This window comes from Pyrus communis, chromosome 10 (assembly GCF_041283825.1).
Source record: "Pyrus communis isolate YQ-2024b chromosome 10, ASM4128382v1, whole genome shotgun sequence".
Classification (NCBI taxonomy): Eukaryota; Viridiplantae; Streptophyta; class Magnoliopsida; order Rosales; family Rosaceae; genus Pyrus; species Pyrus communis.
In genome coordinates, this window is record NC_142574.1 from 23,543,932 (window position 1) to 23,571,335 (window position 27,404).

At 37.5% G+C, this 27,404-nt stretch overlaps 3 long non-coding RNA genes and 1 pseudogene across 4 annotated transcripts; 1 reads left to right on the forward strand and 3 right to left on the reverse strand.

Annotated features, from left to right (window-relative positions):
• Nucleotides 1-949: 949 nt before the first annotated feature.
• LOC148693748 (uncharacterized) lies at nucleotides 950-2,639 on the reverse strand. Its single transcript, XR_015952767.1, has 3 exons — nucleotides 2,566-2,639; nucleotides 2,304-2,465; nucleotides 950-2,202 (listed from the first exon to the last, which is right to left on the reverse strand). It is a non-coding gene; the product is annotated as an uncharacterized LOC148693748 (long non-coding RNA).
• Nucleotides 2,640-7,320: 4,681 nt separating this feature from the next.
• Nucleotides 7,321-9,356, reverse strand: LOC148693749 (uncharacterized). Its single transcript, XR_015952754.1, has 3 exons — nucleotides 9,283-9,356; nucleotides 9,021-9,182; nucleotides 7,321-8,919 (listed from the first exon to the last, which is right to left on the reverse strand). It is a non-coding gene; the product is annotated as an uncharacterized LOC148693749 (long non-coding RNA).
• A 7,329-nt stretch (nucleotides 9,357-16,685) lies between these two features.
• Nucleotides 16,686-18,865, reverse strand: LOC148693750 (transcription factor MTB3 pseudogene; annotated as a pseudogene). Its single transcript, XR_015951908.1, has 2 exons — nucleotides 18,661-18,865; nucleotides 16,686-18,540 (listed from the first exon to the last, which is right to left on the reverse strand). The product of XR_015951908.1 is annotated as a transcription factor MTB3 pseudogene (transcript).
• Nucleotides 18,866-20,677: 1,812 nt separating this feature from the next.
• On the forward strand, nucleotides 20,678-21,368 carry LOC148693751 (uncharacterized). Its single transcript, XR_015952711.1, has 2 exons — nucleotides 20,678-20,924; nucleotides 20,986-21,368. It is a non-coding gene; the product is annotated as an uncharacterized LOC148693751 (long non-coding RNA).
• The last annotated feature ends 6,036 nt before the right edge of the window (nucleotides 21,369-27,404 follow it).

Here is a 27,404-nt window from a genome sequence, read left to right on the forward strand (position 1 = left end):
TTCTGTATTTTATTAAAGTCTTCAACATTAATATTAGAGTTTTTATCACAAATGATTTCTGAAATTAGTCTATCCCATCAAAATTGTCCCTGAAATAAAAAATCAATCAATGTGGTAATTATGTCACAATTTTATAAAAAATTCCGTTATGTGTTCATATGGCACTTAAATAGGTCCCACTAATTTAATTAAATATTATTATGTGAATTAAAATACTAAATAATAAAAAAAAAATTTAAAAAGAAAAGAAAAGAAGAAGAAGATGATTAAACACTGTTCATCACCTCTTCCCGCAAAAAGTTGGACTTTTTAAGGTTAATTTTTTAAGTTCTTGAAATTTCTTGTTCTTAAATTCTTGAAATTTCCTCGTATTTATCTTGATTTAGTGTTTTCCATCTGGGTTGTTGAAAAATTTCTCAGATTCTTGACTCCGGCAGATTTTTGGTGAAGAAGATGGAGTCGAATCGAAGGCGAGTTAGACTTTCGTGTTAGTTTTAGGTGAAGAAGATGGGTTAGATTTCTGGGTTCGTGAACTCTATCCATGGGATTGTTCCGGTATTCGATTCTACGGCGCCGAAACTGACTAGAAGGTCGTCGAGGGATCGCCACACGAAGGTGGAAGGATGGGGTGGGAGGATCCGATGCCCACCACTTGTGCGGCCAGGATTTTTCAACTAACCTGGGAACTGGGGCACAAGTCTGACGGCGACACTCTAAAGATACCCACAACTTCATGGGATGGGAGGAGATGCGTTGGGGGCTGTAATGGGAGGGGTGGGCGGGGAAGAAGATGATGAACAGTGTTTAATAATCTTCTTCTTCTTTTCTTATTTTTTTATTTTTTAAGTTTTTAATTATGAAAAATAAAAAATATATTTTATTATTTAAGTATTGTTAATTCACATAATAATATTTAATTAAATTTGTGAGACTCATTTATGTGCCATATTTGACACACCCCGTCCCGAAGGAGGGCATGCTGGCCGTCACGTGAGAATGACGTAACCATTTACACAGTACGGAAGCTTTAAAGATACAATTTCTAAGATGAAACACCCAAAGGTGAGTCCTAATTTTTGGCCATTCTGTCAGAACACCGTTGAATTTCCTCGTAGTCACCACACCTTTTCAATTCTTGAACCTGGAGGGGCGCAAAACAAAGTTGAGTGGGTCAGCAAAACGAACTTATTCAAAACCTTCTTTTCTCTTTTGAATATACTAACCCCTCGCCGTAAAACAAATATAGTTTCCCAGAAAATGAACATATATACGTATGTATAGATATGTCAATCATGCTCCATGATATGCCATTTATGCTCACAATATGCCATTCATGCTCACAATATGCCATTCATGCTTGAGAATATACCACAACAGAATCTCATAATCAAATATAAATGCTCAAGCGTAATTCACATCAATAACATATAATCTGGCAGCCGGGAGTCACCTAATGTGACATGTACCGCTGCATATAGAGCTCCAATCTCAACTCAACATCTGAATCTGCACACGAGTCGGAACCACCTAATGTAGTCTGTCCGACAGGACTGGGTGTAATATATACGCTCTAGTGCTACGATCACGTGAAGACTGTGCGAATAATCGCGGGTCACCTACGAGTCGGAACCACCTAATGTAGTCTGTCCGACAAGGCTTGCACCTAACTTGGATCCAAGGCGAGCGTGTGGTGCTGGTGAACATCACGTGAAGGACTGTGCCCTGGCCCTGGGCGGGAGCACTAACACCGGGGGTGCAGATTATGAGCTCTCTAACATCTCAAACTACTACTGAAATACAAACAGGAATACCACTTACCTGGCACTTACCTGTGCGTCCACAGCACCAAATACACATATATAAATGTATGCCACTACCAATGCATGTGATGATAGTATTTCAATCGTATTCCAAACGTATTTCGTACGTATATCAAATGTATTTCAAATGTAGCTTACCTGGCCTCCTCAGCACCATGCAACAGTATGCATAATTATAGTAATGCACATATTAAAATATGATGCATATATGACAGGATATATAATTCGTATTTCTTTTAAAATACGATTTCTGGGAAATACGTCAAGCATACGTATATATATATACTGAAAAGTAACTGCCCACTCACAGATCACATCGACGTCTCATAGGTCCCTGAACCTCCCTTAGCTTGGTTACATTCTTCCTCTGTATAATTTTCACCTATACAAAAAGTAACCAAATTGACGTTATTTAACGCACATACACCAAACATTCGTCCATAACTTTCTCATACGTTACTCAATTTGGGTGTATGAATATACCACGGTGATCTACGCGACGTCACGAACGCGTGACAATTTTCAGAACTCAATTTGGAGCTCTCACGCGCCCCCACGCGCCCTGTTCACGCGCTGCCCACGCGCGCGTCTTCTTCCTCGCGTCGCCGGACTGGTTTCGCCGGAAATAGTGTTTTGCCGGAATTTCTGGGTAAATTTCAAAGTGTCATAACTTCTTCATTTCTTAACCATTTTCGACGTACTATATATCAAAATGAAGGTATTGACGAGACGAACACATCCATACCTGCCTTGACCCCTAACTCGCCGTGGTTTCGTCGGAAAAAGCCCCGACAGCTCCGGCCAAACTTTGAACTTGTCGTTCTCCGTGTTCCTACGTCCATTTTTCACGTAATCTATACCAAAATGAAGCCCTAATCATAATCTACCACGTTGGACTAGTTTTAGGGCCTAAAAACAACGGAATCAAACTTTTCCAAAAATCACAAAAATTCGGCCGGACTTACTGTTCGTGATCCCGGCGTCCAAATCCTTCAAACGAAGCACTCCGAGCTTCCTTAGGACCTCACCAAGCTTCCTACAAGCTTCAAAATCCCAAAAAACATCAATCTTTACGTGTGCATGAACAGTGCACACGCACAGTGAAATTGAAATCCATGTTTTCCGAAGTGAAACTCACCTGAAATTGGTACCATCGTGTTCGTGTGGTCTTCAGGAGTACGATGGTGGTCTTAGATCCTTCGTTGGTATAGTTTTGGGGTGGTTTGTGGGTGGTCTGTGTGAGTTCGAAGAAGAGAGAGAGAACTCTCAGAGAATGAGAGATTTGTGAGGGAGGAGAGAGAGAGAGACAAGGCACGGGAATGAGGGAGAGATTTGAGGGAGGTGGGATCCTACCCAATCCCCAAATCATCAAGTTACAACATATTTTACGCCCCTTAGTCCCGTTTAAGGGCATTTTCATAACTTCACGTCCTCGGAATTAAAATTCCGGGACGGGTTGTGACAACCTTCCCTCCTTATAGAATTTCGTCCCCGAAATTCCAACAACCAACTTAATCATCTAAACTCATACAATAACTTCGGATAAATCTCTCTCATCCGATTCTCCTTCTCCCACGTAATTTCTTCCACTGACTGCTTTCTTCACAAATTCTTTACCAATTACACTGTCTTAATTCTCAATACATTATGCACCTTAGCCAATTCTGAAGACATCACCACTTGTATGCAACTTCATCGATTCCTTTAGTGTTCAAAAACGGTCTGATGTGTTTAAGACTTATTTTGTCTCCTTTCCAAATCTCACTATTTCTTTTCGTGATGAAATTTCTAAAAATGTTGAATCATGAAACACATCATGCTCTTACAATAACTCTGGAAGTAATTCAAGCAACTTCACCTACTCTTCGATGATCACATAAAGTCCGAGGTACTTAGGACTTAATTTGCTTTCCTTTCCAAGCCGAATCATACTTTTCTAAAGTGAAAACTTCAAAATTATAAGATCATCCACGTTAAACACTCGATTAGTGACATGTTCAACTATTAATCTCTTTTGCCATTCCTGGCTACTCTCTGGTTAAACTTAATCACCTGAATACTTTGAGAAGACTCATCCATAGTTTCAGGGCCTACCAAAACTCTTTCGTGATCGAATCTTCTCTATCCAGAAGTATTTCTTCCACAAATCAACAAAAATCGACACATTTCATGGTCCTTATGGCGTTACTTTGGAAACTGTGCAACCAACATACTTAAGAAATTCAGCAGTTCCGTAACCCAAATCTCTTCTCCATAAAACATATAAGTACTGTTGCATTGTGGTTGTTACTCAACACTGGAGTAAATGTACTAACTTGGTACATTGATCAACTATCACTTCAAGTTCAATCATAACCATCCTATTCTCGAGCTCAACAATCTTTCTTTTTCCCTTCTTTCTTTGCCTTGGTTAATTCTTAATTTTCTTCGTTAACCATTTGAGTCTTGAGTACGACCTTACTAAAAAGACTTAACTTGAAAATTAGCAATTACAACTTCTTCTCAAACTTCCATTCTCAACTTTACTTCAGTTGATTTCCAATCCACAAGAAGACAATCTTGGCAAGCGTGCCAGACATTAATTATTACCACCGTCTTTTCACCAAGTGCATCAGCTAGAACAATTTTACGATCACCCTGGTCGTACAATCATGTTCATTAAACAATTCAATCCACCTTCGCTGCCTTATATCAAAATCCTTCCAAGTAATGGATATTGGAGACTTTTTGGATTCGTAAAAATCTTGTATTCTTACCACAAATAATGTCTTCATAACTTCACAGCAAGAATGGTAATCATGACTTCCAAATCACCAGTAGGGTAATTCATTTCATGAGGTTCCTTTTGTCGTGAAACGTATGTAATCACCCTAACATTTGCATCAACATGCATCCAATACCATTCAAGAAACATCACTAAAAATTTATGATTACCACTATTCTCTGGGAATACCAAAATACGTGCATGAGTGAGGAATACTTCAACTGTTGAAACCTTTACTCATAATTATCATCCCACTCAAAACTTAACCTCTTTTCTCGTCAATCTCGTTAATGACAAAGCAATGACTGAAAAACCTTTCACGAACCGTCCATGATAGCTTGTTAAGCTAGGATAACTTCGAATCCCAATCACGATTCGTGATTGTTCTAAATTCTCAATTTCTGCTGCCTTTTATGAATTCACTTGAATACCTGAAGCAGATATAACATATCTCAAAAATGCTACTTGATTCATCCAACATTGGCATTTGCTAAACTTAGCATACAATCGACGTTCCCTCGATTTTTGTAATACCAATTTAAGATGTTTAGCATACTTTGCTCTAGTCTTATCAATCTTTTCAATAGCAACAACAAAAAAAATCGGTCTAGATATCATTGGAATACTTCATTCATCAAATTCATAAAGTAGTAGATGCATTCGTCACTCCGAATGGCATCACCAAAACTTGAAATGACCTTAACAAGTCCTGAAAGTTATCATAAGGGCATCCTCACCGATAATCTTCAACTAATAATATCCAGACCTCAAATCAAACTTAGAAAATATACAACCACCTAGAAGCTGATCAAACAACCATCAATGTGAGGTTACGAATAACGGTTTTCAATTGTTACTCGATTCAACTGCTTATAATCAAAGCACAGCCTTAACGTCCATTTTCTTTCTCACAAATAAACTGGGGTTCCCCCAACGTAATGTACTAGGTTGAATAAAAACCTTTATCAACCAATTTCCAATTCTCTTAGTTCAAAAGGCAACATTCTATAATATATGGTTTGTACCTGGAGACAAATCCATAGTGAACTCTACATCTTTAACTGGCGGCAATCCAGGTAAATTCTCAGGGAAGACGTCAGGTAAATGTTTGACTACTCCCACTTCTTCCACACTACTAGAAGTGACATCTCTTAACACTACATGAGATAAGTATCCTTGGCAGCCTTTTGATAATAATCTCTTTGCTCTCACAGCATAATTAACGGTCTGCCTCACTTCACTTTGCATACTTACAAAAGTAATCTCTAGTCATCCAGACCGATGGAAAATAACATATAATCAATTCAACATTCGGCTATAAACATAGCCCATACTCTTTCATTCTAATCAACTCAGCCCTCGGCTGCATATAATTCATAATTAACTCATCATATCATGTATATCTTGCACACATTCAGTACCACCTCACGTGGTCTGCAACTCATCACTGTATATAACATAATATGCTCTAGAATAACATCGAAATCCACAATCTAATGAAACAAAAGTAGCTGGCAACAATACATACTTTACTAATACTGAGCACTCTAAATAAGTACGATACTAACATAGGATAACCTACCGGTTTACTTGCTTAACGAATCCACGAATAAGTTATTAATATTACGGTCTGCAGCCCGCAATACTGATAAATCATCGCTGTCTCGATAAGTAAGCAACAACTCTCGAGAGTGTAATATTACTATTTTGCCACTCATTGGGAAATACATACACACGTCTCAACCGCGTTTAAATACTACTTTCTAGGCAATAACAATAATAACGTAAAATTTCTACATTAACAACAAATAGACTCTAGCTAAGTCATTAAGAATAATTATCGTACCCCTAATCAAATCCAAATAATTCTGAGTACCTTACAGTGATGTGTGGTTAACACATCCCTGGGCTTGTTGTTGTCTCCCACAATCTCTATTAGTGTAAATACTTCGCTCGTGTACACCACGGCCTAACTGACCATAATTAATAGATCCAGGAACTTGCTGGATCGGCGCCAGTTGTGGCAAAGATGACTGTTAAGGCTTCTATTGGCTTTGGACATAATTTGCAGTTCTATGTCCCATCTATCCACTTGTAAAGCGTCCAATGCTTTCTCGCCTACATTCTCAAAGGTGTCCATCATTGTACCTACAGCCCAAGGGTACATTTCTTTTACCAAAATCACCTTGTCTCTGAGATCTGGGATTACCAATACATCTATCACTTCGCTTCTGGTCAATGGCATTAAAACCTTTGCCAAAAGAACTAAAATTAGCTTCATTTCTTTTGAAGCTCTGAATCTTTCTATATTCTTGATATGACGAATCATTAACTTTATCGTCCTCTTTTGATTCCCATTCTTTTATCATTCTTCTTTACTTTCGCTGAACATAATCTCAGAGTCCTTAAGGCTCAACAACATCTTGTATACTCCTGATAAGGATTACAATGGATAGTGGTCACCCAAAATACCACTGCCTTATGCCACCCAGCCTAAAACAATATAACACTTCAATCAAAATAGCAGCAATATTCGAATGGGACGAGGCAAGTCTGAGAACTTTCTATAATACTCATTGATCGTCAGCTTTCCTTGTCTCACATTTGCAAACTCTTGCTTTCTACCACCGTAAGATGCCAAAGGAAATAATTCTTTTCTTTAAACAAGTCCTTAAACAATTCTCAATCGGCTGTTTCCTTTGGTGACAACGAATTATACTCCTGTTTCCACCAGGATACAAGTTCATAACTCAAACCAGGTAGTCGTCTCAACCCTTCTGTCAAAAGGAAGATTCCTTTTACTTGCATAATCTAAAACATCTTTTCTAATTGGTTAATCCATCACTTTGCTCCCTCAGGTTCATCATTTCATAAGGTGATTCAAATTCAACTCATAACCCATCTTAAAATGTCCCTTTTAAATAATATACTGAATCACCAAAATAATAGTTTCCCCTAACAGCTAAATCAGGGAGACTAAATTCCTCTAACTACGTGGTTTGCTACGAGGCGGTGTAGTTCTGACAGAATTCACTAGAACTTCTCAAGATGTCCAAGATTGAAACTAGGCTCTGATACCAACTTGACACACCCCGTCCCGAAGGAGGGCATGCTGGCCGTCACGTGAGAATGACGTAACCATTTACACAGTACGGAAGCTTTAAAGATACAATTTCTAAGATGAAACACCCAAAGGTGAGTCCTAATTTTTGGCCATTCTGTCAGAACACCGTTGAATTTCCTCGTAGTCACCACACCTTTTCAATTCTTGAACCTGGAGGGGCGCAAAACAAAGTTGAGTGGGTCAGCAAAACGAACTTATTCAAAACCTTCTTTTCTCTTTTGAATATACTAACCCCTCGCCGTAAAACAAATATAGTTTCCCAGAAAATGAACATATATACGTATGTATAGATATGTCAATCATGCTCCATGATATGCCATTTATGCTCACAATATGCCATTCATGCTCACAATATGCCATTCATGCTTGAGAATATACCACAACAGAATCTCATAATCAAATATAAATGCTCAAGCGTAATTCACATCAATAACATATAATCTGGCAGCCGGGAGTCACCTAATGTGACATGTACCGCTGCATATAGAGCTCCAATCTCAACTCAACATCTGAATCTGCACACGAGTCGGAACCACCTAATGTAGTCTGTCCGACAGGACTGGGTGTAATATATACGCTCTAGTGCTACGATCACGTGAAGACTGTGCGAATAATCGCGGGTCACCTACGAGTCGGAACCACCTAATGTAGTCTGTCCGACAAGGCTTGCACCTAACTTGGATCCAAGGCGAGCGTGTGGTGCTGGTGAACATCACGTGAAGGACTGTGCCCTGGCCCTGGGCGGGAGCACTAACACCGGGGGTGCAGATTATGAGCTCTCTAACATCTCAAACTACTACTGAAATACAAACAGGAATACCACTTACCTGGCACTTACCTGTGCGTCCACAGCACCAAATACACATATATAAATGTATGCCACTACCAATGCATGTGATGATAGTATTTCAATCGTATTCCAAACGTATTTCGTACGTATATCAAATGTATTTCAAATGTAGCTTACCTGGCCTCCTCAGCACCATGCAACAGTATGCATAATTATAGTAATGCACATATTAAAATATGATGCATATATGACAGGATATATAATTCGTATTTCTTTTAAAATACGATTTCTGGGAAATACGTCAAGCATACGTATATATATATACTGAAAAGTAACTGCCCACTCACAGATCACATCGACGTCTCATAGGTCCCTGAACCTCCCTTAGCTTGGTTACATTCTTCCTCTGTATAATTTTCACCTATACAAAAAGTAACCAAATTGACGTTATTTAACGCACATACACCAAACATTCGTCCATAACTTTCTCATACGTTACTCAATTTGGGTGTATGAATATACCACGGTGATCTACGCGACGTCACGAACGCGTGACAATTTTCAGAACTCAATTTGGAGCTCTCACGCGCCCCCACGCGCCCTGTTCACGCGCTGCCCACGCGCGCGTCTTCTTCCTCGCGTCGCCGGACTGGTTTCGCCGGAAATAGTGTTTTGCCGGAATTTCTGGGTAAATTTCAAAGTGTCATAACTTCTTCATTTCTTAACCATTTTCGACGTACTATATATCAAAATGAAGGTATTGACGAGACGAACACATCCATACCTGCCTTGACCCCTAACTCGCCGTGGTTTCGTCGGAAAAAGCCCCGACAGCTCCGGCCAAACTTTGAACTTGTCGTTCTCCGTGTTCCTACGTCCATTTTTCACGTAATCTATACCAAAATGAAGCCCTAATCATAATCTACCACGTTGGACTAGTTTTAGGGCCTAAAAACAACGGAATCAAACTTTTCCAAAAATCACAAAAATTCGGCCGGACTTACTGTTCGTGATCCCGGCGTCCAAATCCTTCAAACGAAGCACTCCGAGCTTCCTTAGGACCTCACCAAGCTTCCTACAAGCTTCAAAATCCCAAAAAACATCAATCTTTACGTGTGCATGAACAGTGCACACGCACAGTGAAATTGAAATCCATGTTTTCCGAAGTGAAACTCACCTGAAATTGGTACCATCGTGTTCGTGTGGTCTTCAGGAGTACGATGGTGGTCTTAGATCCTTCGTTGGTATAGTTTTGGGGTGGTTTGTGGGTGGTCTGTGTGAGTTCGAAGAAGAGAGAGAGAACTCTCAGAGAATGAGAGATTTGTGAGGGAGGAGAGAGAGAGAGACAAGGCACGGGAATGAGGGAGAGATTTGAGGGAGGTGGGATCCTACCCAATCCCCAAATCATCAAGTTACAACATATTTTACGCCCCTTAGTCCCGTTTAAGGGCATTTTCATAACTTCACGTCCTCGGAATTAAAATTCCGGGACGGGTTGTGACAATATTAGTACATAACAGAATTTTTGACAGAATTGTAATGCAAGAACCACATTGATTTTCGACACCCAATTTCAGGGACTGCATTGATCAATTTTCAATTTTAGAGACAATCTTGATGGGATGGATCAATTTCAGAGACCATTTGTGATACAAACCTTAATGTTATAATGTATTTCTATGTGAGTTATTATATTTTTAAATTAAAAATTGAAACTTGTAGTGTTTATATTAATGAGATTTTAAATAAAACCCAGTTATGGGTTAAAAATATTAAAGGCTAAATTATATCTCCAATTCATTGTGTGTGTGTGTGTGTAAACATGGGTATGATTATCAAAATTAATGAAAAAATTATTGTACCAAAACATGAGTGCATTTTTCAAAAAATAAAAGTAAAAATAGATATATTTAATAACATTATTAAACTTCTTTCATTAAACTTGACATGAAAATAAATCAACGAAATAAAATATACCCATATAAGTTTAAAAAGTGAATTAGAAAAAAATTGAATTGATTTTGTACAAAAAAAATGGGTACATTTTGTATTAAAAATGATTTATTTTACATATAATAAATTGGAATATTTAACAATGGGTATTTTGAGATTAAAAAAAGGGTAAATTACATTTTCATACCTCAGGTTTGTGGTTTATTTCAATTCCTTACAACATCTTCAAAACATTTCACTTTCATACCTTAAGTACTATTTTATTTCAAAATAATACCTTTGTTACATTTTTCATCCATTGATCCGTTAAGTGTTGATGTGGCTGCCAACGTGGCACACCACATGGCAAAAATAATAATTTTTAATGCATTAAAATTATTATAATATTTACCCTTTTTTTTAAAAAAAAGGCCATTGTCTTCCCCGAGACCAAACCCCCCATCCCACCCCACCCACCTATTTCCGGCGACCTCCACCATCTTTTTCTCTTCCCCCTTCTCTCATTCTAACCTCGAATTGACATCAATCGGACCCACGAGATGCAGACAGGTTTCAGATATGGGAGTTGAGACTTTCGGAGTTGTCGGGATTTGAGCCGCCACCACCGAATTGCTGCTGCTACTGCAGACCATGGCGTTGGTGGTCGTGCCATTGTTGTTGGTTCTCGATGAGTTTTTGGGGGAATACGAATAGGGCTCTCTCTGAATTCTTGAGGCCTTAAGCTTGTGGTGTATTCCATTTGGATTTGGTGGGTGTTCTGTCACCGCCACCGCCACCAAAATCCATTCTGTGTCTGAATAAAAACAAAAAGAGATTGCTTTAAGATGGGGTTTGGGTTGCAACTTGGAAGAATACTTGGGATTTTGAACTGGAAGAATGAAAAACAAGGCTTTTGATTTTTGGTTTGGCCCTTTGAAATGGGAAAAGAAAGAAAAAAGAAAAAAAAAATGTTTGCGGGGGAGGTGGGGGTGGGGTGGGATGAGGTGGGTTTTTGGATGGGAGGGGAGGTGAAGAGAGTGGAGGAGAGGGAGGTGGTTGGGAGGCTCGGGAGGGAGAAGAGGGGTGGGGAGGGATTGCGAAGGAGGTAGGGGTGGGTTTTGCGTTTTTATTTTATTTTTGGGAAGAAGATTCAGTTTTTTTTAAATTTAATTTTTTTTTTTTGCCATGTGGCACATATTTGGCATCCACGTGGCACAAATGTCGCAGCAACGTCAGCACTTAATAGATCAATGAATGAAAAATGTAATGAAGGTATTATTTTGAAATAAAATAGTACTTAAGGTATGAAAGTGAAATGTGTTGAAGATGTTGTAAGGAATTGAAATAGACCCCAAACCTGAGGTATGAATGTGTAATTTACCCTTAAAAAAATAAAAATATATATATGAATGACTGCATTTAAGATTTTTTTATAAATAAAAAAACTAATGGGTACAAACTTGTTTAAATTATTATTATTATTTTATTTTGGAAACATTTTGAATTGAAAATTAATTAGGAGTTTAATAAGGGTGTGAGTATTAAAACCTAAATCAATTATTAATTTTTATTTTGAAAAAAAAAAATTTAACTTATACATAAATTCATTAATATATTATGCTGAAAACTTCAATTATAATTTGAAAACTAGTAGAATCTCAGTCAATAATTATTAATAACTAGAAACTGAATACTAATTTTCGTGTATATATGCGTGCGCTAAGGTACCGTTTGGTACGTGGGACGGGACGGAACGGAGTGGGATGAGGCGTTCCGTCCCACGTTTGGTGCGCCTAAAACGGGTGGAACGCCCTATTCCACGGGACCAGTTTTGAGTGAATTTTCGTTCCGCCTTACCCCCTGGAACGACTCGTACCACATCCGTGGAACACAAAATTATAACATTTTAAGACAAAAATGTCTCTCTCCCATTGTCTTCTTCCTTAGATATCAACCTCTCTGTCTCCTTCTTCTTCCTCCATACTTCCATCCGAGCCCTAGTTTTCCATGGCATCTCTCAGTATTCAGAAAATGGGGAAGCCATCCAAAGGCAAGAAATTTGAGAATATGTGAGATGGTTGGGGAAGCTAGCTAGAGAGCTTCGCTGGCAAACCAGAGCCGCCAACAACGACAAACAAGAAGAAGAATTAGAAGATCCAACCTCATTCAAGCCGTATGATCGGAACAATGGCTTGGTAGTGCTGGCGTCCTTATAGTCGTCGTTGGATGAATGCACTTTGAAAGTTGACTCGGAGCTAGTGAGGGAGGAAGAGTCATCGTGATCGTCTCCAGAAAAGTAGTGGCCGATCAGGGCTGTGATCGAAGGGATGAGAAGTCGAATTCGGCAGTGGTTCCGATAACGGAATCGACGATTGAGTTTAGGAGGCAGCCCGGGGTGGAGCCATAGCGCGTTAGACCGGTCGTGCTTGGTCTTAGGCCTATGGGCTTTTGGAGCAAGATGGATGAGCTTGAGGGATACATTTATGTATGTTGCAGCAGCAGCTCAACTTCTGGAAGCCCCACAGTCTCTGCACCTCCGATCGCGACTCTACAGTCGTTCCATTCCGTCCAACATGTACCAAACGCAGAACGGAACAATCGTCATGTTCCGTCCTGCGCGTACCAAACATACACGGAATCTATGTTCTGTCCCGTCCTATCCCGTCTCGTCCTGTCTGCTTACCAAACGGTACTTGAAATCCTTTGCAATGAGGTGTCGGGATTTGGCACTTAGTGTGATCGACATTTGATCGCATCCAAAACGGTCAGCATACATATGTACACGTTATGACTGCCTAGTCAATTTAATTGTGCGTGGCTAATTCAGTAAACTTGGTTATTTGTGTCGGGCTTTGTTGTTTTGTGTTCTGGCACTTGCCAATTTGACACAGTTATTGATACACTTTATGATATAGTGTATATTGTGTTTTTGGTGACAAAGTTGATGAGCAAGTGCTTTCTATATGATGAGTGTGGCACTGATTGGCTTATGCTATATATATATATATATATTTTTAAAACAATAACATTAAGAAATTAAATAATTAATTGTTAAAGGAAAGATAAATTAAACATGAATCTAATCGCATAAACATAATTATTTTTCCTCACTTCGATCAAGTGCGCGAGTTGGGCCTCATCCTATGATGATTTATGTATACAGATCGAAAACGTCGGTGGTTGAAACTCCTAGGAAAAATGGCGCTGACGTATTCAAGTCATAATTTTTAGACAATTTGAGGAAATAAAAACTCAAAGTTACTTATGCAACTCCCTTATAATTTGCTGGAAGTTGTTTTCACTAGTTTGCCGGGCCACACGTTCTGCAGATATTATATTTGTTTACATGTATTTGTTGATTTGCCTTTTGAATTTGTATGCAGCTGTTAATTTTCTTCTGAATTTTAATTTTAACTAATTATCTTCTTGAACTTTTTTAATTAGTCAATTTCTCCATTGAATTTGAATTTTAACCGATTACCCCATTGAGCTTTAATAAATAGCCAATTCCCCCTAGCGTTAGATTTAAAAAAAAAAATTTATTCAGTTTTTCATCCATCCAATTTTTCATTATTTTTGCTCTCATACAGCTGTCATGTGTTGTTTCTGTGATCAAGATGGATGAAAATTTGACTGAAAAATTTTAAAATCTAACACTAGGGGAAAATTGGCTATTTATAACAGTTCAAGGGGGTAATCGGTTAAAATTATAGTTCAGAAGGAAAATTCCTTAATTATAAAAGTTCAAATGGATAATCGGCTAAAATTAAAGTTTAAGGAAAAATTGGCAACTCCATACAAGTTTGGGGAATAAATCGACAAATATGTCTTGTTTATATATCTCTACTATTAGCATGTCATAACTCCACTTTGAATCACAAGATTTCACCAAAAATAAGTGGACATACATAAAAACCTCTCAAACCAAAACAATCTAAAATTGGCCGGAAAAAAATCAATGACAAAATGCAGAGATAATTTTGTCAAGAAACAAAATTTTAAAATTCATTTTATTGAAAAAAAAAAATAGGGAGCGGTTGAGCAGAGTAGAGATTATGGGATAGTTATCCACATTGCAACTGAAATTAAACTTACGATTCCAATTTTGTAAAACCACTGTAAAAACAAAATTGTCGCTCCACCCGCATTTTTCAAAGCACTGAACAAAAGTCGAAAAGAAAATGTTGGAGGCAATGATGAATCTCAGACCTTCCACTTTTTCCCTGCATATTCCAGTAGTGGTACTTGAGACTACTTGAGATAGGGAAAGGATCGGACGAAGTTCTTTTTTTAGGAATTTTAGAGATTTCGTGATCGTTTATCGTACATCGTATGATCATAAATTATTTTAAAATTTAAAATTAAATATAAATAATATCTAACGAAAACTGACCATATGATATACGATAAACGGTCACGATCACGGAATCGTTAGAATACCTAGAAAAAGGATTCAACAATGATCTTTTTCCCTTAAGATAGGCACAAACCTTCTCATTTTCTCTGTTTTCTAATTCTACAGGATAATTGGTGAGCTTTTCTTTCAATTGCCTTAATCGCTTTTTCTAAAAGTTTGTGAATAATTCTTTTCTAATACGTTATTCTATTGCAATACTTAAAACCTCTCACACAATCTAAACTCAAACGACATAAACAATAAGTGAAACAATCTGTATAGATAAATATATAAAGGATTTGTAAGTTGCGTGTGGTGCGTGATTAAAGAAAGGTCTTTCGCACAGCGGGTAGAGAAAGACGTGTGTGTATTTTTTTTTCCTTTGAAAAATATATAGAAGGGAGAAGTTAGAGAGAAATGTGAAACACTGACCGAACCCAGTATACCTCCATCGGCAACCCCAGTAGGCACTACCACCCCCTCCCAGGTCATTTGAATCCGTGAATTTAAGAGTTGCACCAGTAGATTTTTCTTCTTTTAATTTTTTTCTGCAACGGCCTCGCTTGGTTACTCCCTATTCATTGATGGTCTTCCTTTCATTTGTTAGAGGGCTTCTATCGGCCTGTACGTTAGCCTCTGTACTTGGTAAGAGTATGCTACTTTTATTTATTTTTATTTTTTTTGATAAAGAGAATATGCTACTTTGATTAATTTTAAAGGTTGCTAGATTTGCTTGATTTGACCTTTCCAAAGTTTATTGTGTATGATTAATTGAAAGAGAGTTTGATCAAATACACAGAGAAGTAGCAGTGTAAAATTCTCCTTTCTTATTCTTAACAATTCTCACTCTGTAAACTCTAAAACAACACAAGAACAATATTTGCTATACGTTTATGCAAATTTGATGATTGGTGGGTGCACAACAACGTTTTACCAGGTTTTATGAATTGAAGATGAAGAAGATGTATATTCTGGTTGTGGGTTGATTACTTGATTTAGATGATGGGGGTGGGTTGGTGGGGACGGGAAAGACAGGAAGGAGGCCTCGAGGTGGGACCTGGATTGTCTGCCTACCCCCATACCATACCTTTTTCATCTATTTCTATTTATGTGGTCACGATTAAATCACGTCAATATTTTATATTGATTTTTTTATAGAAATAATAAGACAAAAAGCAATGGGAATATAAAATGTTGATATGACTTAACCGTAACCATAGAAATAGGAGGGGATGAGAATGATATGAAATGAGGAGGGCAGACAATCCACGTCCTTGGAAGTGTGCTTGAGTAAATAAAGTTTCTTTTTATTCAATTTTAATTAACTACCTAATTAATTATGTAGTAATTTAATTTTTAATTAAACTTAATAAGGAAAGTCTTTTATTATTTTGGTTTAACACATAGCAAGTAATGAATGGCATTATAATACCCTAGTCCAGTGGCAAGTTAAATCCTAAATTTTTTTTTTCCTTAAGGTAGATATTATTTATTGTTAAAAAAAATGTCACTGTCAATGGAAAAAAATGTTGAGCTTCCACATAAAACCCTAGAAGAATACCATTAATTACTGTACTGCATTAATTTGGTGATGCCCGGGTTTTGCTATTTTGTGGTTGACATTTTATATAAATTTCACGCTCCATATACAATAATAGGCCAACTCAGTTTGCTTTTAGTTATAACTGCTAAAAATAAGCCTACTAAATTAGATAATACTAAAATTCTAAAAGGCATTAGGTGCTAGCTGGACGGCAGATAAAGATGTAGATGGGAGTCTAAGTGATTTTTTAATTTTGTATTGGGTTACATAAATTACAAAATAGAATAACATATAGATTCTAAAGTATGAGAACATATTAAAAATATGGGGAACAAATATATAATGAACGTTCATCCAAATATCCAACAAGTTTCTTACAATTTATTAAAAAGAAAAATACAAAATGAAAGTTATGTAACTTCTATCTAAGTCAAAGTTGTGGCCTAGGCGAGCTAGGCAAGAGCCTAGTTACGACCTTCTTAATTTTCCAAGGTATTAAGAATAATCAGGGAGATGATCAGCCGCCTAACTTTTAGGAGGGGCCTAAGGGGAGATTTTAGAATAGTGGATAATACTTTGTTTCTCATGGAAGGCAAAAGTTGCATCTTTTGAATAACGTATATCTATTGTATAAATTTCATTATAAAACCCCGTTTTAACTTTTTAATCTTCATTTGAATCATTCATATAAATTTCATTATAAAACCCCGTTTTAACTTTTTAACAGCTTTCCCTTGTTGTTAACCATCTGCTTTTCAGTTTCAATGATTCCGATCTTCATCTGGAGATCGGTGATATGGGTAATGGCATCACCAAGAAGAGAGGCTTTATCCATCTTCGATATGTTAGGAACAACAGCTCTTAGTGCATAGAACCTCTGGTTAAGCTTCTCGCGCCTCTGCCGCTCTGCTTCCACGTGATTCAATGGTTCTTCTCTCCCATTGGAAGGCTTTCTCCCTCTCTTTCTGGGTTTTTGCTCATCCACTTGTGGCGATGACTCATCCTTAAGCAGCTCCGAACTTGAAACCCTTGTCTGGGTATTGAATCCGTCAACCATCATCTGGTTCATTTGAGGAAACAGTTTTACTTCACCACCCTCACTTGGAAATCCATTTGAAGTACCTACTGATTGTAATTCCAACGACTCTGGAGGAAATGCAAAATCTTCTTCTATTTTCGGGGTAAAGGAAATGTTAACGGATTGTGATTTTGGACCCCCGAGACTTAGTTCACGTCCAAATATCATTGGAAATGCCTTTGGCTGAATGGGACTAGATTCCCCAAACGCACTTCTAACCATATCCACATAACTTTGTTCTTCCGGAGTTGATTTGACCGAACCAAGTTCCACAACTCCTGATTTCATTGGTACAAACACCACAGTCTGAAACCCAGCCAATCTTGCTAAAAATGATCTCGACTGGTAATGATGTAAACAACTACCTGCATCTGAAACCCAAATTGATTTTCTGGAGTTATATGCCTCTGCAGGACCACAGTATGAAATCGAATCAAGTTGAAATGCAAAACACATTGAAGTGAGAGAAAACATCTCCACATCTGACACACCATCCAACCTCCTTGCATAATTTTCCGCATTCAAACCACCAAAACATGCATGGAGCTTCTGAACCACCCGCTTCTTCACCTCTTCTTTATTCTGCACTGCCTCCAAACTACTAGCCCGACTAGAATTCGCGTCCCCAGCTCCACCATCCCTGGTATCCCTGCAATGCCCATCACCCCAACACAAGGCAGATCCACCAGATTTCGAGCCAACAGCCTGCCAGAAAATGGCATAATTCCAATTCGACCCGTTGACAAGCTGACACAGCCCCTGCTGCACACCCAATTTACCCGACGGCCTAATCAAATCTGACAAAACATTTTCGGAAGCCAGTGAAATCAAGAACCGGCACGCTTCGGTACCTAGTACCGACTCAACCATGACCTTGTCTTCTTCATTCACCCAAAATTTCTCACCCATCTTAACCTCTCTTCCCCTTCCACAACTATCTCAAACAACACAAAACTGCTAAAACTAGAGAAATTCCCGATACAGCTCTCAAATTTCTTACTCCCACTACAGAAATTCGCAATCTTTTCGCAAAACTTGACGACCGGATCACAATTAAAGTTCCAAACTTTGAACACATCTCAGGGAATCATGTCTACACAAATATAACATCTTTGATAAAATATGTCCAACTAAAATTACCCACTTCCTAAAAATGTTTTTAAACCACAAAAACAACGATGAAACTCGAACAAGTTGAGAAATTTAGACTTACCCAATTGGCAGATCCTGACGATACTTCATATTCATACACAAAGACCATGAATTTACTGCTTAATTAAAGCTGATGGAGTTTTAGGAAGCACAAAATCGGCTCACAAAAAAGTCCAAAATCCAGGCAGAGACTTGATGAAACTTGAATATTCATTAATAAGCCTCCAATGCGAACAGATAAAGGTTTGATACAAAGTCATAGCAATTACAGAAACGGAAACCTAGCAAGCTCAGCAAACGGAAACGTGACGGAGTTAAGGATAATGGGCCGACCCAAATAACTGGAACCCAAATAGTCTCCAAGCCCATCGACAAACTATAGTGTAGGACCCGTTAAAAAGTTGGTGATGATTGATGAAGTTTTTCCATTTTTTTTTTTTTTTTTAGTCTTTGTATTTATTTATTTACTCAGAGTTTATGTCTTTGTATTGAGTAAAGCAAAGATAATTAAAGGATAAAAAATGCAAAACAAAATGGGTATGAAATTCAGACTAAAATTCTCTCTTCTCTTTTTTTCATCCCCTTTCATCTCATCATCTTACATTATCTTATTTTGTCTTTCTCTTGCTATAAAAAGTTAATATAAGATGTTAACGTAACTTAACCGTGACCGTTCAAATAGAACGAGAAAAAAAAAAAGGAAAAAAAAAAGAGAAGAAAATCCTACTCCATGAACTTCACCATCCATCAGAAATAAGTACAAGTTAAACATAAAAGAATACATAAATATGTCTCTCCAGGGTGAAAAACTTAAGTTTGACGTCACAAGTAAGGAAGATCTGATGGGTGAAAGTGTTGAATATATCATTGCCAACTCATCTCTGCCAGCTCATCAAAACAGTTGTAAAGGATTGGATGATGTAATAGTTAGTTGAAAGAGTTAGTTAGTCCTCTAGTCAGCTATATATAGCTATTGTAAACATATAGTAAAGTTAGTTCATTGAGTTTAATACAAAAGCTTCATTCATTTCGTTCTCACATTTCTCTTCTTTCTGTGAACCTTCATTTCTTGATTTGGTAATTGTTCATCTCTACTACCTCTCCAATGTAGTTAGCATCGTATCAGAGCCTCCAGGCTCACGCCATTGATTCTGGTGGTTCCATTTCCTATTAGTTTTCATCTGTATATAGCTTAATTTCTTTCTAAATTTTCATTAGATTTTCGGTGCTTCTGTGATTGTTCTTGGGTTCTTTCTCCGTTTCTTGCTTCGAATGCCAGAAATACTTTCCTTCCGGGTTTTCTTGAATCTGAGTCTTAGCATGGGCTGAATCCTCAGAGAACAAGATGTTGAGGGTGTTCCGAAATCCGAAAATTTGTCACCAGATACAAATCGAACAGAGTCTTGGTGTCACGTAGCTTGCTCTAGAAATCGGCCGTGGATTGGTCGAGGTCGACGGCTTTGATTGCGACGGTTGCAGAGTTAATGGGGATGCAGAGCTCACGTGAGATCTCACGGACCTCTCGCCATCCATGGTTCATATATAAAATTTCAATTTCTAGAAGACAATGCAGTCGCCGTCGACGCGGTCAAAATCCCTAAAACCTTCTTCACTGATAGAGATGCTGATAAGGGAAGAAGAAAGAGAGAATGAAGTCAAGATCACATCTGGGTTTTTCATCTTCCATGCGTAGTCTGTGATTTCAGAAATAAAGTGATATCTGGGTTTTCGAAATCGTAACGGGTCTTGGACGGCATGATCTGAACGTAGTTGGCTAATGGCTTCTTGCCTGATTCGATCCCACGCGTCAATGAAAAATTCAGCAAGCTGATATATTTGGAGTTTGGGCCAAGTCTCTGGGACCAATCTTGAAGACCTTCAAGAAATTCCCAATATTGCGAATGAAAAGCTTGTATCTTTGGATTTAATTTCTGGGTTTCCTGCAACTGATGGAGTTGCCCAAGATTTCATGGGAAATTGCGATCTAAGTTGTTAGTTATTGCTTGTCTACGAATTTGATCAGTGCTCTGCTCTCTGGTGTGGAAGAAAGTTTAGATTTTTTTTTTATTTTTTATCATTTCTTTGTTCTACGATAGTTTTGTGGTTTGCAAATTGTGAACTGGTGGGTTGATACTGTAATTCTTGAAGATTTGTGATGAAATTTCTTGCTGCACAACATCTCTAACTGGAAGTCGATTGATCCCAGAAGCAGGGTATGTCTGTGCACTGCCTAGCCAAAAGAGAGAAAGAAATGAATAAGGAGGTGTCTACAAGTGATTCGGAGTAAGGACAGTGTGTTATGGGTTTCAAGATTCAAGTTCTCAGGTTTTTTTTTAGATTACTAATTTTCTTTCCAGCATATCAACTGTTTGTGATAATGTCTCAGTGAGAATTTTCTTGGGAATTTTGGAAGTGTCAAGGCCGATAGCCGTATACTTCAGAATTGTTCAGATTTGTGCACTCGAAAAAGGCCGATTGCCAAAAGTGTGTTGAATGCATTTTGTTTCCTCCATAAGGCCGATAGCCGGAGTGAAAAGTTCTGTCTTAGATATTGTGTGTTATTCCTTAAAGGCCGATAGCCGGAGTAACGTTCTTGGAAAATTTTGTTTGTTGTTATTATGTGCAACTCCATTAAGGCCGATTGCCGGAGTGCAGTTCTTGTTCCCTTTCTTCATTGAAGGCCGATTGCCGAAGAAGGTTGTGTTTCTTGATTTCTGTTATTGTAATGCTTGTTGTTGGAATTTGTGAAAATTGAAGGTCTTCTCAGAATGTTGATTTTGATTGGAGACTGTGAGCAAGAACTGTGGTGAAAATGTTTTTCAGCAGATCGTTGAGCGTGATATCTTGCATGAAATGGTCAAAATAGTAAAGCAGAAGCCAGACTTGAATGTTAGGGAAAAGATACTAATTTTGATAGATACATGGCAAGAAGCTTTTGGTGGACCAAGGGGAAGATTTCCCCAGTATTATGCAGCATATAATGAATTGAGGTCTGCTGGAGTTGAATTTCTACCGAGATTGAGTTGTGCTCATTCAATCTCAAGCTGGGAAACCCAGTTGAGATTGAGGGGGGATGTTGAATATATCATTGCCAACTCATCTCTGCCAGCTCATCAAAACAGTTGTAAAGGATTGGATGATGTAATAGTTAGTTGAAAGAGTTAGTTAGTCCTCTAGTCATGTGAGATCCCACATCGCCCAGGGGAGTGATCCTTAAATGTATATTCTAATCCCTACTTAGCACGAGGCCTTTTGGGAGCTCACTGGCTTCGGGTTCCGTAGGAACTCCGAAGTTAAGCGAGAAGGAGGCTAGAGCAATCCCATGATGGGTGACCCACTGGGAAGTTGCTCGTGAGTTCCCAAAAACAAAACCGTGAGGGAATGGTAAGCCCAAAGCGGACAATATCGTGCTACGGTAGTGGAGCGGGCCCGGGAAGTGATCCGCCCCGGGCCGGGATGTGACAAGTCAGCTATATATAGCTATTGTAAACATATAGTAAAGTTAGTTCATTGAGTTTAATACAAAAGCTTCATTCATTTCGTTCTCACATTTCTCTTCTTTCTGTGAACCTTCATTTCTTGATTTGGTAATTGTTCATCTCTGCTACCTTTCCAATGTAGTTAGCAGAAAGAAGGCAAACGGAAAGAGAAGGCACGCACAAACTGACGACAACAGTTAACTGTCAGTTTGGGAATTCATTTTCTTTTAAATGTAAAATTTAATTGCAGATCTAAGAAGTAGCGAAATGAGTAAATGCACGATAAATTTTTCATTGTGATCGAAATATGGATGGTATATCATGTGTTATTATATAAATAGTGGGAGATTTTATCTTTTAAGTTATTAATTTTTTAACACATATATCTCATCATTTATATAATGATACGTGATGTACTAGTTTACACTGAAGAACTTTTGTAAATGCACAAAATATAAATGTAGAGACTCGGAATCCAATAAAATATATGCATACTACCAAAATATACATACACGGGCAAGAATAAAAATATATAAAATATTTTTATATATGCATACTACCAAAATATACATACACGGCCAAGAATAAAAATATATATATCAAATATATATATATATATATATATATATAGTTACTTTGCTTTCTTGTGATTTTCTTAGAGCAGGTGCTTGAGATGATCTATGATGAGCTTTACTCGTTGATTATAATCAGTTGCAACCACTGTTGCCGCCTCCCCGCCTAGGGTTGCATGGATTGCGGCCGGGGGTTGGCACCGACTCTCTAGCTTGTGGTAGAAACGCCGTCTTTGGACCGAAAGTCTTGGGCTTCATCATGCCGCCCGGGGGTCGAGCAGCAGCTGCAACATGATCAGACGGAAATTTGGCTGTGAAAATGATCAAGAGAATCAGCATCATGACTAGCTTCAGAGCGTGCATGGTTTATATGGTGACTGAAAAATGTTGTCGAATTACTGCTTTCTCAATATGGAAATATGGAAGATAAGATGTGTGGGATAAACTAATTTATACAGAGATTTGAGTGTGAGCTAAGAAATACGGTATTGGAACACAAATTTCCCAAGAATATCAGCTGCGAAACTCGTAGGAAAAGGGGGGCTGAGCTGCATGAAAGTTAATTACAAAAGAACGGTACTGCATATATTCTAGGATTAAGTATCTAATTTATGGTGATGGATATGTGCTTAAACTTGATCTAAAGTGCTTGCTAGATAGAGTTTTCTTTTACACTTTCGACCTTGGAGAGTAAACTAAGGGCTGGTTTGGTATTGTTGTGCTTTGAAAAAAAATGTTTCTGCTGTGCTGTGAGAATAAGCAGCTGTGAAATAAAGCAGCAGTGTTTGGTAAACTTTTTTTGTAAAAGTGCTTCTGAAAAAAAAAAAAAAAACAGTATTATAGTGTTTGGTAGACTTTTATGTAAAACAGATGTGAAAAAAAAACCGGTTTTTCAAAGCTGGGTTTTGCAGCTTCTTGTTTTTGGCTTTTTTTCATCCAAAACTGTGAAAAAAAAAACTGAAGCTGAATGTTTACCAAACACAAAAACAGCTCCCAGCTTTTTTTTATACCAGTTTTTTTCAAAATCACCTCAGTACCAAACCAGGCCTAAGGCAGCTCAACCGCATGCACTTTTTACAAACGACAACGTTAACAAATTGAATTGTTAATTGTTAATGAAGAGAGGAATCAGTAGAGATCAAATATGCATCAAGATGCATAATCATGATAGGCTCTTGTCCACTATCCGACTTAGCGCCTTTAGAACCTTAGTATTATCTAATTTAGTAAACTTCTAAATTTATGCAGGGTAATTAATGGTGTTCATCTAGGATTTTTATGTGGAAGCTCAACAATGTTTTCCATTGATAGGGACATTAGATTAGTTAATCGTAATCATTCAATTAAGTAAACTACATTTTAATTAAGTAGTGGCTAGTCAGGGAAAATCACTTAACGTACGACAGCAGTGGATCCACCTTCTCTGCATTAAAAATTACAAAAGTGCGTACGTGCTAATTACGTTTTGTTTTAGGAATTTACTCTTTCAAATACAGTTTAAGGTAAAGCTAATATGCTTAACGAAAAAGCTAATTTATATATCGTATCTAAGATTCTAATGGGAGTTTCTTCATATTTCACTTGTTATGATTTGTGCACATTTTTTAAATTTATCTTTTTACATACTTTTGTTTGTTTATGTTTCTTGATTTACCTAATTCAAAAATAAAAAACAAACAAAGATGTATATTGGAGAGAAGATGAATGTGCGGAAGTTATTTCCATTCTTTTACAATCTAAATTAGCTATTAATAAAATCTTATTTTTTAATTAAAAGAGAATTAAAAGATAATTTATTCTGTATCAAAAAATAAAAATTATGGACGGTAATTTAATTTTGTGCAAAATTAATTTTGGCTGTTTTTTCTTCCTTCAACCACATATCATCATAACATAATCTATTAGTCTTTCTGCATGCAGAGTGCTAAAGGCCTTTATTTGATAATGCACTACGCTCGACTTAGAAATCCTTAATAGATTTATCTGTGCAGACTGTTTCACCTATTTTTTTATTTTGTTGAGTTTAGATTGTGTAAGAGGTTTTACGTGTTGCAATAGAATAACGTATTAGTAAAGAAATCAAAGGCAACTGAAAGAAAAGTTCACCATATTCCCGATCGGTACCACTCTCCTGGAATATGCAGGGAAAAAGTGGAAGGTCTTTAGATTGATCACGGCCTCCAACTTTTTCCTAGGACTCGTTTTCAATCTATATAAGGAGCAAACCGCACTTTATCACAGTGACATAATATAATTATGTTTCTGCATAAGGTCTTTGACATTTTGAGGGCGTGTGAATTTAATAAAAGGTCCTTCCTTATTTAAGAAATAATAATTTTTTAAATAATATATTAATACAAAATTCAACAATCAACATTCAAACTTAATTTAAATTAACATCTCATTCTTATTAACTGAATAATTTCCAATTGCCATGAAATTATGATTTAGAGTTCATCCATGAAAAAAAAAAAAAAAGCACAACTAAAAGAGAGATACATAAATACGCTTGTATTTGTGGAAGAAATTAATACAAAAGTTAGTTTTTTATTGCTAAAGAAAAGTAAAGATAGTAATACAAAAGTATTTTTATTACTAGAGAAAAGTGAAAAATTAATATATTAAGTATAGGCTCCACTTAATCAGTTGTAACATAGATAAAATCATATGATGATAATTTTTCTCAAAAACTTTTTTATTAGAAAATTTATACTTACACGTAAAATATAGGAGGATGAAAAACTTTTGGGGCTCTGTGCTACTGCATATTTTGCACAACTGCAACTCCGCCTCAGCTAGCATCTAGGCGTACCTAGGCAAGGGGCTAAGCAATTTTTGTTAATTCTAATTCAATTTGTTATTTAATATATAAATAAATGTCTACTTAAATTTTTTTTTTTTAAAAAACATAATTATATTGGACTACATAAATTGCAAAATAGAATGAAATATAGATTATAAAGTATTAGAACATATTGAAAATATGGAGAACAAGCAAATAATGAATGTTCATCCTAGTATCTGATAAGTTTCTTACAATTTATTAAAAGGTAAAATAGAAAATAAAAGTTATCTAATTTCTCTCTAAGTCAACATCGTAACCTAGGCGGGTTAGACAGGCGCCTAGGCAGGTCTATGCACATTTTCTTAATTTTCAAAGGCCTAGGGATTAATAGGGGCATTCTCTGTGGTAGCAAGTTTCCGATGTCTTCAGTCTTTGACGAAAATGTACCTATAAAACAATCAACACCTTTGATCAAATATCAAAGCCTCACGTTCCCAGGAGAAGTTGGGGGAAAATTTGGCCAATGAATCTCCGATGCCTAAGTCAATAACTCTGAATAAAGTGAGTGTGTTAGGGTTTTCTGTATCGTGAAAAGCTTACCAAAATTTGGAGGTAATGTGAGTATTTATAGGAAGTAGTGGCCGGGTATGGTGTAGAGCTTAACCTACACATGACGGTCTCGTATTGGCCAAGTTATGTCATCCGTAAGATGTGCAAGGAAATGATATTTCTAAGATATTAATTAAGAGAAAATATCTTGGAATGATGATGACGATATCCCTAGTTGATTGAGAAGGGATTCCTTACTTAATAGAGTTGGTCTTCAATTGGGAATGTATTAAATATAAGATTTTATAATTAATATATTCTTAATGTCTTTGACTTTTCCATGCCACGAACAAGGGAACCTTAAGCAGTCGTAGTCCACTCCCCGCACTTCTAGGGATGCTAAGCTATGTGTGGGAATAAAGTTCACATGTTGCCTTGTGAATTTTTAGAATTATTTTTTACTCCACAAATACCCCTCACACCTGCTAGACTGCTCGTAGGAAGTGGCAGTAGGTGTAGAAATCCCAAGCTGTTTAAGTAGGCAAAGACTTGTTCCTAATTTGATGTAGATTTTCCAATTTGACTTGGAAATAAAGTCTTCTAGGAATGGGAAATCAATTACCACCAAAACCGATTTAAGTTTGCCTTAAGCAAGGGTTTAATAAATTTGGAAGAAAATAAATAAATAACCAACCCTACAAGAAAGAGAGAAAACCAGAGGAAATTCATTCCCCCTCCACTAACCTTCTTCTTTGCTTGCCCTTGCAAAAAGTTGTTCATTGGCTTCTTTCTTCTTCTTTGCGCCGGACCAAAGTAATAAAAAAATTAATTTTCTTTCTTATTTATTTTTCTGGAGCATCAGCGCTTGGAGAGATTTTTGGGTGTGCCGGGAACACCATGGACACATGGTGTTCCCTCACTCATAAAAATTTGAATAAATAAATAAATAAAATCAAATTTTTATGAGTGAGGGAACACCATGTGTCCATGGTGTTCCCGGCACACCCAAAATTTTTTCCAGCGCTTGATAGAATGGCTCGGCGGGGGTTGAAGACAATGACGGGGCAATCATGTGGCTATTGAGCTGTGCAGGCAGCTTGGGGGGCCTACTGCAGTGGTGTTGCACGGCCGCTGGGACTGGCGCGAGCTGGGGCTCGGCGTGCAGCTGGCGCCAAGAGCGCTGGGGCGCTAGTCTCGGGTGAGCTGGGCTCGGCCCAAGAGATAGGAAGAGAAGAAGAGGGGCGCATGCCTTCTTCTGTGGTTGGGCCCGGCTGGCGAGAGGGAAAGGTTGGTTGTTGTCACCTTAGGCCGTGGTAAGGCTTTCTCCCTCTCTTTCATCAATTTGTGTCGATGATTCATCATTAAGCAGCTCCGAACTTGAAACCTTTGTCTGGGTATTCCGACTAGAATTCGCGTCCCC